At 45.8% G+C, this 13973-nt stretch overlaps 1 long non-coding RNA gene across 2 annotated transcripts; it reads right to left on the reverse strand.

The window, feature by feature from the left end:
- Positions 1-2010: 2010 nt before the first annotated feature.
- LOC123327971 lies at positions 2011-4669 on the reverse strand. 2 transcript variants are annotated; one of them, XR_006542624.2, is made up of 2 exons: positions 3066-4669; positions 2011-2168 (listed from the first exon to the last, which is right to left on the reverse strand). It is a non-coding gene; the product is annotated as an uncharacterized LOC123327971 (long non-coding RNA). The 2 variants fall into 2 exon arrangements; XR_006542625.2 differs by having other exon boundaries at positions 3043-4669.
- Positions 4670-13973: the final 9304 nt, after the last annotated feature.

Consider the following 13973-nt stretch of genomic DNA (forward strand, 5'->3'; position numbering starts at 1 on the left):
TATATGGCACTTACTATGCGCCAGGCACTATTTCAGCACCTTGCAAGTATCAGCTCAATTTATCCCCAGAATAAGGCCAGGAGACGGGTGGTTTCTTGACAGATAAGAAAACGGAGGCACAGAGAACAGAGTAAGCTTGCCTATGGCCACACTGCAAGTGGTGGGGTTTGGACAGCAAGCTTGCTCTAGAAGCTGCGCTGCCTTTCTGATCCCACAAGCAAAGTGCCCCCCACCCCCGCCTCTAATTTTTCATCCTTTGACCCCGTGTTCTCACCTTCCTCATCTTTCAGAGTTCTCTTCACACTTCCCCATCCCTCTCTCCATGGGGTGGTGTTCTCTTATGAAACTGCTTTGTGAAACTCCTTCCTGTCCAAGGCTATCTTTGATTAGATCATTATCTAGATCTCCCCACCCCACCCCCCACCCCCAAAGAACTGATAGGAAAGTTTATCAAAGCAAAGGCTTGGAGTTGCTTCTGGAGAAATTAATCAATTAATCCACAAGGGCCTGAGAGCAGGTTTTGTCCCCAGGCCTGTGCTGGGCATTATTCTATGAACATAAAAGACACCCAGGACTTGGCCTCCACTCTCAAGGAAACAACAGTAAAGACAGCAAGTAAGTGTGCACTCGTGTGCTGGGTCTGTGCACAGCTGAAATTCATAAAATATATAGGAGAAGAGTCAGAAAAGTTGTTATGAAGGAGGTGGAGTTTGAAATAGAGAGAAGGGGCAAGGAAAACTTGTTCACTCTGATGGAAATAGCAAGACTTGGCAGAAGGAAAAAAAGCAGTCCAGGCCAGAGAAACAAGAGTATTTTCTACGTCCAAATCAATCTGATCTTCTAAAATAAAGAGACAAAAAAAACCTTGTTTTTGTTTTTTTTGTTCTTTTTTTCTGTCAAGTTTTGCTATTTCCATCAGAGCGAACAAAGAAAAAAAAAAAAAAAATCTCTTCCCCTAACCATGGGCTTCCCTGGTGGCTCAGACGGTAAAGCGTCAGCCCGCAATGCGGGAGACCCCGGTTCGATTCCTGGGTCGGGAAGATCCCCTGCAGAAGGAAATGGCAATCCACTCCAATACTCTTGCCTGGAAAATCCCATGGACGGAGGAGTCTGATAGGCTACAGCCCACTGGGTCGCAAACAGTCTGACATGACTGAGCGACTTCACTTTCAGAATTGGAGAAGGGTGCTCTGCCTCAAATGTCCACCAGGAGGCAGAGCTGCTACTTCTGTCGCTAGAGCTCCAAGTACAAACCAGAGAGAAAGGGGAAAGATCCCAGACTCTTCCTCGGAAGAGTTGGCATGGCCTGAGGCCAGCGGTGGGCACCAGTCGCCTCAGACAGGGCTGCCTAGAATCAGGGAAGAAGTAGAATATAGAATGTCAGAGGAAGCCGGGTGAAACTGAAAGAGACATTAAAGAGGATCTAACCTCTATGTACCATGAAAGCTCAATTTAGTCGCTCAGTTGTGTCCGACTCTTTGCGACCCCATGAATCACAGCACGCAGGCCTCCCCGTCCATCACCAACTTCCGGAGTTCACTCAAACTCATGTCCATCGAGTCGGTGATGCCATCCAGCCATCTCATCCTCTGTCGTCCCCTTCTCCTCCTGCTCCCAATCCCTCCCAGCATCAGGGTCTTTTCACATGAGTCAGCTTTCCGCATCAGGTGGCCAAAGTATTGGAGTTTCAGCTTCAACATCAGTCCTTCCAATGAACACCCAGGACTGATTTCCTTTAGAATGGACTGGTTGGATCTCCTTGCAGTCCAAGGGACTCTCAAGAGTCTTCTCCAACACCATGAAAAGACCTTCCAATAGGCAGAATAGGGGTTTCCATGGGTTGAGGCTACTCATGCCTTCTGTTGTCTTGACTGAGAAAACTTAATGCGAGGCTTGGGTAACTATGAAAAATGACCAACTGCTAGTCTAAGTCTAGTTTCAAGGCAACCAATTCACGGTCTCTGGACAAGTGTAGCCATTCCAGTCACTAGGAGGAGGAATGCTTTGTGCTTTGGGGATAACACACCTCCTGGCCATCACCCCAGGCCCTGATGTCATGCTGTGGGTTGTGTGGGACAAGAGGCATGCCACTGGCACCCTTTAAGGAGCTCTGATGTCGGTATTCAGCTTTACTGTACGTTCCACCATCTGAGCCAAGCAACAGGGTCCTGAAGTCACAAGAGCAGAGGGGGTTAGAGGGGAGGTGGGAGATGAAGCCAGAAATCTTGGCTTTTATCTGTCTCTAACTACCTGTGCAAACTTGGAGGAGTGAGTCAGCTTTTCTAAACCTTAGTCCCCGGTATGTAAAACTGAAAGGCTGAATTAGAGCAATAGTATCTGATGTGCGTTCTAGCTCTGAAATTCGGAAACACACTCCTTTGGTTAGAGGAACTGAGCAATGGGCGGGGGTTGGGGGGTGGCGGGGGAGGGCGGTAGCCAGGACCAAGTATCTTGAAGAGTTGCCCCCACGCCCGCAGTCGGCTCCCGGGTAGTGGCCACTGCGGCACTGCCCGCCCCACCCCCGCCCTCTTGGCCCGGCGGCACACACCCACGGCTCCCTCCGAGATTTCTGGAATCTCGCTGGATTCCTCCCAGGAATGTTTATTGCCCTTTACATCTGCAAGTCGCTTTACATCAGCAAGCCTGCTGTGCGATATTAATCATCACCGCAATATCCCTCCTTCCGCCTGTAAGAGGAATTGCGGGGGTCTGGATTTATGAAGGTGAAATCCGAAAGTAATTTGCCTGGGATTCATTCAATAAGCGGTGAGCAACAGTTAATTAAGCGCCCATACGACCAAGGCGCAAATAAACGCACAAACCCAGTTGCTACGGGGGTCAGAATTGCAGGGGGTCCTCAAAGAACTTCACCGGTATTCCAATTATGTCATGCACTGCCCCCCGGCCTCCCCCCACTCCCCATTCCCCGAACCCCCACCCCCAGCCCCCGCCCGTAACTACTGTAAAACTAAAAGGTGATGCAGGCGATCTCCCCTCCCAAGCCTGACGCCGCTGCGCCCCACCCCCCAAAGCTCATTTTACCAGGCTAAGTAAAAGAAAGTGACCTTCCCAAGGTCATTTGTCCCCCCAGGGGCAACACTGATTCCCAGAACCTCGGTCTTCAAAGCTTTCCACTGCGCCAGGGACGAGGATTTTAAGTTCAAGCCTATAAAATATAAAACAGAGGCTAAGGATGGCTGTTTCCATGATTTCCGGGCACAGAGGGAGAAAATCATGATCCCAGCTCACCCAACCCAAAACAGACGAGACAGCCCAACTCTGGGCTGCAGTCTCAACGAGACAAGAAATGTCTGGGACCCCGGGGCTCGTCAATCAATCATCCACGCCTTCCCTCGCGGTCCCTGTCGCCCCCACCCCTTGCCTCTGCCGAGGGTCGCGGGGTTGGAACCCAGGGGTCCGCAGCACCCGTACGGGGGCGTGGCCAGAGACGGAAAGCGCGGGGAGGGTGAGAGAGAGGAGGAGGACGGAGTCCGGTTCCCAGCCTCCTCCTGCTCCCTCCTCCCGGCGGGCAGCACAGCGGCTGAGCCAAATATGGGCAGAGCGGAAGCGGCGGGCAGACGTCACGGCGCCGGGTGGGGGACCGCGCTGCGGGGCTGATGACGGAAGGCGCTGACGGCGCCTACGTGTCACCATGGAAACCAAACAGTAAATAGAGGACTTGAGAGCTCCTGGCACCGCCTGGACCCAGAGACCTGGCCTGGAGCTAAGGGCCGGAAGCTGGGAAGGGCCAGCAGAAACCTGGGCTTGGCAGAGGAGGGCCGGGGCGCGGCGAGGGTGTTCAGAGGGTGGAGAGGGGACCCGGAAAGAGAATTCTCTCTGGCAGGTCCTTGGGAAGCCGGCCCTCCCTCAGCCCAGGATCCGGCAGGGACAAGTCAGGAGTGGAAAGAAGCCGTCATGGATGAGAAGAAGCTTTCCTGTCCTTTTTTGAAGGGTTTCCTCGGCCTGCAAGATTATTTGGGATATTGTCTTTTGTTTTCCTTTACTAGAATCTAAGAATTCAGATGTTGGAACCACCCGACCCGGACTGAGATTCCAGCTCTGCCACTCTAGTTGGCTAATCTTGAGCAGACCACAATGTTCTGTGCTCCCAGACTACATTATCTTTAAAATAAGGATAATAGCTGGACTTGGCTGTATTCATAAGCTAATATAAATGTGAGTGTGTGTGTGTGTGTGTGTAACAGTGTCTAGCACATTGTGAGCCCCAATTAGTGCTAGCTGTTAATTTTTATTCCTAAATAGCACAATATTACTGATGTACTGGGTTTTCTCTTGCTTTATTTTTAAGTTTTAAAATAAAAGATTTTCTGTTTTAAAATTGATACTAAAATTTAGTAAAATATTTCGTGTGTTAACTGAAATGTGCATCTATCAAATAAAAACAACCCTCAGTTTGCACAGTTTCACGTTTTAAAATTTTAAACACAAAAACTCTAGGCGGTCATATAGAATAACAGAACTGAAGTAACTCCAGTTCAGTTTCTCTGATTTTACTGTCATGGGTGTTACCTTTGTTTATTTCTGGTCTGCTGCTTAAAAACAGTATTGTGTGCTACCATAGGATTGGAGACACAGACACACACTGCACCCAAAATGATCTCATCTCAAATGATTGTGCACCATTACAGCCTTCATCTTAAAATGAAGGCCTGTAGCTAAGTCCATGTTTTGGAGACCAGCTGTCAGTATAACTGGGAGTTTACTTCCATGTAGAGTACACTGCATTACAGGATAAGGAATTTTTTAAATGAATGCATCATGAAAACTTGACAGTAATCCCAGCAACTGTTTAGAACTTCAAACAACAAAAGATTTTTTCAGGAAAGAGTATTTTGTCATTGATGATATCTAAAATTGCCGTTCATGGCCTTAGCTAAAAAGCAGACCAACTTTAACTGGTTTTATAATTCCTTTCAAATTCTCAGCAGGTAATGTGGCCCCTTATGGATGACAGACCCTAGTGTGACCTCCAATAATTCCTGCCTCCTGGTGCCCATGTTGGGAATATGTATGGCTCCCTCCCCTTGAGGTGGAACCTGAGACTTGCTTCTAAGCAACAGAGTATGGTGGAGGTAATGGGAAGCCACCTGTAGATTATGTTGATATAACAATGTATCTCCATCTTGCTAGCACAAGCAAGTAGGTTCTGCAGCCCTTGATGAAGTGAGCAGCCATACTGAGGAAGCTCAAATGCAAGGAACTTATAAGCAACCTCTAGGACCTGAGGGTGGCTTCTGTCCAACAGTCAGTCAAAAGCTGGGTCCTAGGTATACAGTCACAAGGAAATAAAGTCCTCCCACAACCCAGATGAGTTCAGAAGCTGACCTTTCCCCATTCAAGCATTCAGCTGAGAATGAGCTTAGCTGACACCCTGATTGCAACCTCGTGAGACCGAACTAGGCTGTGCCAGGACTCCTGACCCACAGAGACTGTGAGGCAGTGAATACATGTCGTTTTGAAGTGGCTCCATGTGTGGTGACTTGTTATATGGAAGTTAAACCCTAATCTACCCTCTTTGCCTGTACCTAGAACCTGCCTGGTGTCCCACTTGACACTGCCTACAGTGTTCAGGCCTTCCACCCTAAGTGACGTGGTGTGGGCCTCACACTGCATTGCCATAGTCATCGTCTGATGTCATCAGTGTTTTGAAGCTGAAGGAGTGGTTTGAGATTTTTGAATCCCACTCCTGGTTTGGTAGAGGAAACAGTCTCGAGGGGTGAGAGTCTCACCCCAGGTCTTAGAAGTACATATTTGGGGGCAGTTTTAACATTCTTGCTGTCTCCCAGAGTTTGCTCAAACTCATGTCCATTGAGTCAATGATGCCATCCAATCACCTCATCCTCTGTCAGCCCCTTCTCCTGCCCTCAATCTTTCCCAGCATCAGGTTCTTTTCCAGTGAGTCAGCTCTCAGTCTCAGGTGGCCAAAGTATTGAAGTTTCAGCTTTAGCATCAGTCCTTCGAATGAACATTTATGGTTAATTTCCTTTGGGATTGACTAGCTGTCCAAGGGACTCTCGAGAGTCTTCTCCAGCACCACAGTTCAAAAGCATTGATTCTTCATTGCTCAGCCTTCTTTAAGATTCTAGCAAAGCAGTTAAGCACTTTGGTCTTAGCATCACAAAGAGCTGATTTCAAATCTCAGATTTGCTCCTTAGCAGTTGTGTGACCTCGGTTAACTTAGCTTTTCCTAGATCATCTTCCTATGGATAAAGTGAGGATCCTAATCATACCTGCCTTGCAAGTTTGTGAGGACTAAATGAGAGCATCCATTTAAGAAAATAATTATTGTGTGCCCATTGTGTGCCAGCTGCCAAAGGCAAAATGATTAGCAAAGCAAATCTGGTGGTACAGCCTGGCACATAGCAAGCCCATGTGAAATGTTGGCTATTATTAATATTATATCTTAGGGCTTCCCTGGTCCGGAAAGATCCCAAATGCTGCCAAGCAACTAAGTCCATGTACCACAACTACTGAGCCCTCATGCCACAGCTACTGAAGCCTGAGTGCCCTAAAGCCCATGCTCAGCAACAAGAAAAGTCACCACAGTGAGACCCCACACACCGCAACTAGAGGGTAGCCCCCACTCGTGGCAACTAGAGAAAAGCCCACACAGCAACAAAGACCCAGCACTATCAAAAAATAAATACTTTTTATTCACTATGAGATATATATATATATACACACACACATATATCCTAGGTTCTATCCCAGCCGCATGCGTCCAGACAAACTCCATAAACTGACATCAAAGAACCTCTGCCATGTAATTCCAACCACCCACATTCCTTCCCCCCAGTATTCCACAGGTATCTTGAACTCAACATGTCCAGCTCAGAACTTACCTTCTTATCCCCCAAACTTGCTTTTCTTCCCAGAGTCACAAAGTCACTGGGGGACTCACAAACCTCCTTGTAGGTCAAACCTGGTGAACCTGGGAGTGAGCTTGGATTCCTCCCTCTCGCTCATCTCCCACATCCACTCAATCACCAAGTCCTAACAGTCCTACCCCCTAATTACCTCTTGTTCCCTCCTGATTCCCTCCACCACTGCCTGGGTTCAGCCTACACACAACTAAACTAAGTAAACACCAGGCTTTTCATGATCTGGCCACAGTTACCTTTTCTTGACCTATCTCCAACTCCCCCCCCAACCCCGCCCAAGTTTGATGCTACAATACTGATGTCATCAATACAGTTGATAAGTACATTGTATAATCCTCTATAATTTACATCTCCCACCCTCTCTTCCCCTAGTCCTGCACCTTATAGTCTGTTTTTTTCTGAGTCTGTGCCTTTATAGTGTATATCCTTCTGCCGCCTGGAATCCTTCACCTGCCACTTGCTCATCTGGCAAATTCCATCCATCTTTGAAGCCCAACTCAGAGGTCACTTTCTGGGAGATTCCCCCAGACAGAGTTCACCATTCCTTCCTGCTCGTAACCCCTGCACATTTGGAAATTTTCATTGTCACATTGTGTGTAATACCTTCATCTGTCTTTCTTTCGAGCAGGAACTCCATGAGCACAGGACTGTGTCTTTGCATATGAATCCAGCACCTGATACAGAATAGACACCCAGAAGCTTTTCACTGAATGATATGAAGCCCATTGCTTGCTCTGGCATGCATGTGTGCATACCTGCATGCTCAGTCATGTCCAACTCTTTGCGACCCCATGGACTGTAGCCTGCAGGCTCCTCTATCCATGGGATTTTCCAGGCAAGAACACTGGAGTGGGTTGCCATTTCCTTCTCCAGGGGATCTTCCTGACTCAGGGATCGAACCAGAATCTGTTGTATCTCTTGCACTGGCAAGTAGATTCTTAACCGCTGGCACTACCTGGGGAGCCCACTGTCTGGGTTCAGCCTACACACAACTGAACTAAGTATGCTCCAGAGGGTGTATATTTTCTCCCTTGACCCCCAACCCCCTAAATTATAAAGATAATAACTCACGCTTCTAAGATACTGCTGTGTGCACAGGAACTGCAATAAGCTCCATACATTTAGTCACACAACAACCCCAGGAGGTGGATACAATTATTATCTCCCTTTCACAGGTGAGGAAACTGAGGTGCAGAGAAGAGAGGTAGACTGCCCAAGGTCAAGGAGCCAGGATTCAAAGCTGAGTCCATGCTCTGTGCCCCTCTGCTATGTTGGATTCAACTCCTCAAATCCAGATGAACTTATCATTTTTGCTTTGATAAGTTTACCTGCAATGGTAGTGTCATGATTGATTCAAAAGCCTGAAAATGAATCAGTGTTTCTGTAGATCTGACCACAAATTGCTCCCCAAAGTAAACACTGTAGCGACTGGGGCCAGTGCCATTTACCCTTACGATGGAGGTGCTGCCTTTTGCTCCATATGCTTTAGCAGGATCCTCCTTCCTACAAGCCTGCTTCTAATGTAACTGATGATCAAACCCCACTGGATTCTTACTTTCATCAACTGACTGAACCAAACCTCGTCACCATGTCAGTGAGAGCTGAAAGTTAAAACACCTTACTAGTTAAGAAGAGCTGATGACCATCAGCCCAGGGAGCCTCCTTGGGGACAATGGCCAGAGTCCCCTTGGGCAGCTGAACAGTGCTCAAGAAAAGCAAAGGAAAGGCCGTTTAGATTAGTTCGTCAATGGGTGTGTGGACCCATTAAAATGAACTAAACCTGTTTGTTTCTGTTGCCTTCACTTGTGTGCAAAAGGGAAGTCTATCCAGTCAGCACCCGTCAGGGACTTTGAACTCATTCGTCAGTAGTCAATTCACTTTATTCCCATCGGCTTTTGCTCAGATCTGGGCATATTCTTGTAAATGATAGTTGTGACAATGATGTTGGTAATGACCATGAGAGCAGCTAACACTATTCTATTCTTATGCAGACTGAATCGTAAGTTTTGTAATTTTGCACACCAACTGCTAGGATCCATGAACTGAAATGGATTTATATCAATGAGAGTGAAATACATAGTTTTGTTTCTTTAAAGATGATGATACTTTCATTCACATATGCATTTATTCTTCATTAGCTATTGAAACAGATTTCACAATTTGTCATTAGTCTAGAAGTGTCACTGACCTATACAGTATACTTGTATTTTTTGGTACCCTTAAAATTCTTTCCCAAGCCAGCTAGTTCCTCATCTTAATATTGTAGAACTCTTGCCAAGAATTTTTTTTTTTTTTTAACAAGAAGGCATACTCTTTTACTCTGGAAGAAATCTATGACGAACACAGCTCATCATCACTGTTAAAGTCTACTTATCTCTCTTTAGACGTTTTTGTAGGCTTTATCTGCCTTCATTCATTTAACAGTGAGTCCCAAATAGACCTTGGAGATAGAGAGGTAGGTGATCAAGACAGAAAAGGTCCCCGCTCACATAGGACTTACAGACAGTGTAAAAGATAGAAGTTTGTTTTTTTTAAAAAAAGGAGGGAAAACATAAATAAGGTGTTGCAGAGAGTGATAAGGTCTGTGAAAAAAACAAAGCAGGGTAATGGGACAGAGAGTCACGGGGCAGAAGCGTGCGCTTCTGGCAGTTATTCTGGACAATGACATGGGAAGGCTTCTTGGAGGGGATGTTCTTTGAGCTGAGTCCTGACTGATAGGAAGGAGCCAGCCTGGGGACAGAGTCCCAGTCAGAGGGACAGCAAGTGCAAAGGCCCAGCAGCAGGGACCTGCATGCTCTGTGTCAGGAATGGAAGAATGGCCGGTGAGCTGAGTGCCTGCAGAGAAGGACAGGAAATATCACTGGAGAGGAGTCAAGAAGCAGTTTTTTAATGTTTATAGCAAAATGGCACAATTTAAAATGCTCTGATAGTCAGCATTCAAGTGATGCCCAAACCTCATTTGTATTATCCTATTTATTTATTTATTATATTTTTGGCTACACAGGGTCCTCATTGCTGTGTGTGGGCTTTCTCTATTTGCAGAGAGTGGAGGCTACTCTCTAATTCTGGCACGTGGGCTTCTCATTGCAAGGACTTCTCTTGTTGTGGAGCACAGGCTCCAGGGCGTGGGCTTCAGGAGTTGTGGCACATGGCCTTAGTTGCCTCGAAGCACGTGGAATCTTCCCAGCAAGGGAACCCGTGTCCCCTGCATTGGGAGGTGGATTCTTTAACCACTGGGCCACCAGGGAAGCCCTTCACTTATTTTTTGAGGAATTTGATTATTCTGTGTTTGGAAGAAGTCTCACACACAGTTTAAAGATTGAATTTTTGTTTTCAATTTTTTTTTGTAAGCTTGGAAAACATCAAAACTTCAGCTGATTTCCTTAGAGTAATCATCTGAAAGCTTTTACTTTTCCTCTGTCTCTATTTTGTCCGCTAATTAAAGATAGCATAATTGATTTACTTTCATTCACACATAGGAAGTTGTTGTTGATACAAAATTACTGTTATTAGAGCAAATTGTTAAATGCTAGCCTTTAATTTTGATAATTACAGAAGGTGCAGGGATGTGCAAAAACGATGCAGCATCTACAATCCACTATTACATAAAGATAATTTTTTTCTTCTACTCTTTTTCATCTAAAATTAATTTGGAGCTGAAAGCGCAACGGCAGTGCATTCTCTTTGAAGTTGAATTGGCAGAAATAATCCAAGGAGGGCAGTGGAGGAATTCCAGGAACCAAAGATGGAAGTGGAGTATTTGTTTGAAGCCATACATAGAAGTTATGAAATCCCCATTGCTTCATATTGTAACAGGGCCTGGAATAGGAGGATTTAAAGAGTATGCATGGAATATATTTCTGCTTGTGGAAATAGTGCAGAATTTATTCATTTATCCACCCAGCAAATATTTGTTAACACTGTACTATGTGCCAGGTGGGCTTCCCAGGTGGCACAGAGGTAAAGAATCTGCCTGCCAATGCAGATTGAATCTCTTGAGGAGACTTAAGAGACTTGGGTTCATTCTCTGGGTCAGGAAGATCCCCTGGAGTGGGGAATGGCAACACACTCCAGTATTTCTGCCTGGAAAATTCCATGGACAAAGGAGTCTGGCAAGCTACAGTCTGTGGAGTCACAAAGAGCCAGACACGACTGAGCGCACACCCTTGTGCCAAGCACTGATCCAGGTCTGGGGGTCGCTTGATGGGCAAATTAGACATTCTCCTTGTGAAAGAAAACAACCCCCTTGACTCCTTCTCCCATCCCTTGCTATTACACAAGCTTCGTTTGTATCAGTAAACAATGATGCCCTGAAATAGTCATTTTGTTGAGATCAGTGTAAGGCCATATGGTATGGGTCGGGATCAGGTGGGCTCAGAGCCTTTCCAAAAAGAAAGTTGACATTCCCAGTGTCCATCCTCCATGGGAGTTGAATCATGAGTCAGGAAAAGAGGAAGTGGAAGGAGACCTTTAGGTAAAAAAAAGAAAGGGAATTCCTTTTGTTTCTTGATCCCATAAGAATGGTGAGCAGAGAGCTCACTGGGATGTCAACCTTATGGCAGAACCTATAGGTCCTCTGAGAAGCCCAGTAAAGAGATTCTCTATGTGAAGGTCCTCTCCTGGACCTTGTTTATGGAATAGCCTGATCTCAGTTGGGCTATAGTGAACTAGAGGAAGGGTCTGCCTCCAGGCCAAGACCAGTGCTGTCAAGCAGAAAGCATAGTTCCCTCTCCAATCAGCATGGGGCCGACAGAGGCCATTAGTCAGGTCTCCAGGTGTTCGGTATCCAGGGCTAGAGGTTCAGCCTACCTTTCCCATCTGAGAAGTCTCCTTCCATGGGTTATTATTACTGTGCATGTAGGGGAGCCAGCTGCTTGCCTTCAGATCTCTTCTTGTCATTTCAGATCTGGGTTTTAGTTACAGTAATTCTGTATTTAGTTGTGAGTTGGACCACAAAGATGGCTGAGCGCTGAAGAATTGATGTTTTCTCATTGTGGTACTGGATAAGACTCTTGAGAGTCCCTTGGACTGCAAGGAGATCAAAACAGTCAGTCCTAAAGGAAATCAGTCCTGAATATTCATTGGACGGACTGATGCTGAAACTGAAGCTCCAGTACATTGGCCACCAGATGCCAAGAGCATCTTGGCATTGGAAAAGACCCGATACTGGAAAAGATTGAAGGCAAAAAAAGAGGGTGGCAAAGGGTGAGATGATTAGATCACATCTCAGACTTAATGGACATGAATTTGAGCAAACTCTGGAAGATAGTGAAAGATAAGGGAGCCCAAGGTGCTGCAGTCAATGAAGTCGCAAAGAGTCAGATAAGACTTAGCAACTGGACAACAACAAAGATTGCAGAAAGTTTACCCCCGAATAGCAAACAGGAAGTCTAAGGCCATTTTCATCATTGCCTGACAGGCAAAAATAATATGCAAATGATGTGTGAGAGATCAGTGCTCTTAAGAGTCTAAAGCACGTTGCTTTCAAATGTCAAGTATTATGTGAATAGCAGGGAGATCATAGGTGAGAACGCCACTCTCAATAGAAAGGTCATTTAATTTTTTGGAACTGTCATTTTAAATTACAACCTTCAACTTGACTGAGTATAACATCCCATAACCACTCAGTGATTTTCATTATCACCAAAGCATTAGAAGGCTGACTTCGAAGCTTCTCTTCCCCTTCGCATGGGTGCAAACCTGGGCTCTCGCTTCCAGGCTTGGTCCCCGCCCGCTTGATAGCAGAGAGCAGAAGAGGAAGGCGCCACCTCCTTTCTTTGTGGTTGGTACCTGTGCGTGTAAGCGCCCCATTACCAGAGGTGTCCCAGACAAAGGTCATGTTCTTCATTAAGATGATAAAGTTTCTAAGTTAAAGCTCATTCAGTCATGTTGACTTCTCCTTCTCGAGCTATTATGTAACTTTTTATTTACCCAATGATCAACCATTGTTTGCAGTGTTTGAGATCTCTTTCAAATTCTCAGAGCCAGCCTTTTCTTCCTCCAGTGTAAACTGAATGTCAGGCATATGTTAAAGAAACTTCAGAAATTATAATGCATTGATTACTAAAGGATAGGCTTCCCAGGTGGCACAGTGGTAAAGAATCTGCCTGCCAATGCAGGAGAAACAAGAGACTCCAGTTCAATCCCAGGGTCAGGAAGATCCCCTAGAGAAGGAAATGGCAACCCACTCCAGTACTGTTGCCTGGAGAATCCCATGGATGGAGGAACCTGGTGGGCTACAGTCCACAGGGTCATAGCGTCCAACATGACTGAGCAACCAAGCACGCGCATACACACACACTGAGGGATAGGATGAGAACCTTGCTTTCTTTCTGAGAATAAAAAATACAACTAAATGTATGTCTGTTAGAGTGAAGGACTGAAAAGTTGTGGGTTTGGTTTTTGTTTTGTTTTCTTTCCAACCAGTTGAAAGCTTTTTTTAAAAAAGAAAAACCAAGTGTTAAGAGGCAGTTCAGGCTGATGAATAGGGTCATGAGTGAGAAGCTAAGATTCTAATCCCAGCCTTGGAATATTGAGAAAACATCATTCTAACCATTCTTCAGTTTGTTCTCCTTTAAGGTGGGAGCCTGGCGTGCTGTGATTCATGGGGTCGCAAAGAGTCAGACACGACTGAGCGACTGAACTGAACTGAACCTTCACATGATCTGGTGGCAATAAAAAATTAAAGTGGTTTATGCAAAGCTTAATTGTTTGCTAAAAGGATTCCTGGAAGACCTAGACGGTTCAGTTTAGTACTAGCACAGCCAGATTTAAATATCCCTCCCTTTGACTTTCAAAACAGAAAAAGAAGCAGGAAGATGTGTTCCCACAAAAGCTATTGCAAAGCAGTTTCCCATTCCCAGAATCTGTAGGGAGAGAAGCAGCTCTGCAAGGTGAAGACATGAGTTTGTACAATTTTCCAACGTCAGCTCTAGAGTTTCTCTTGATTTGATAAGGGATCAAACAGAGGGGTGTGTCCCCTCCAAGAGCTATCCTTCTTGACAAATTGGTCTCTGACAATACCTTCCAGAAACTTAGAAAACTTCCAGAATGAAAAGAGCACAAGGTGGG

Source organism: Bubalus bubalis, chromosome 11 (genome assembly GCF_019923935.1).
Source record: "Bubalus bubalis isolate 160015118507 breed Murrah chromosome 11, NDDB_SH_1, whole genome shotgun sequence".
NCBI lineage: Eukaryota > Metazoa > Chordata > Mammalia > Artiodactyla > Bovidae > Bubalus > Bubalus bubalis.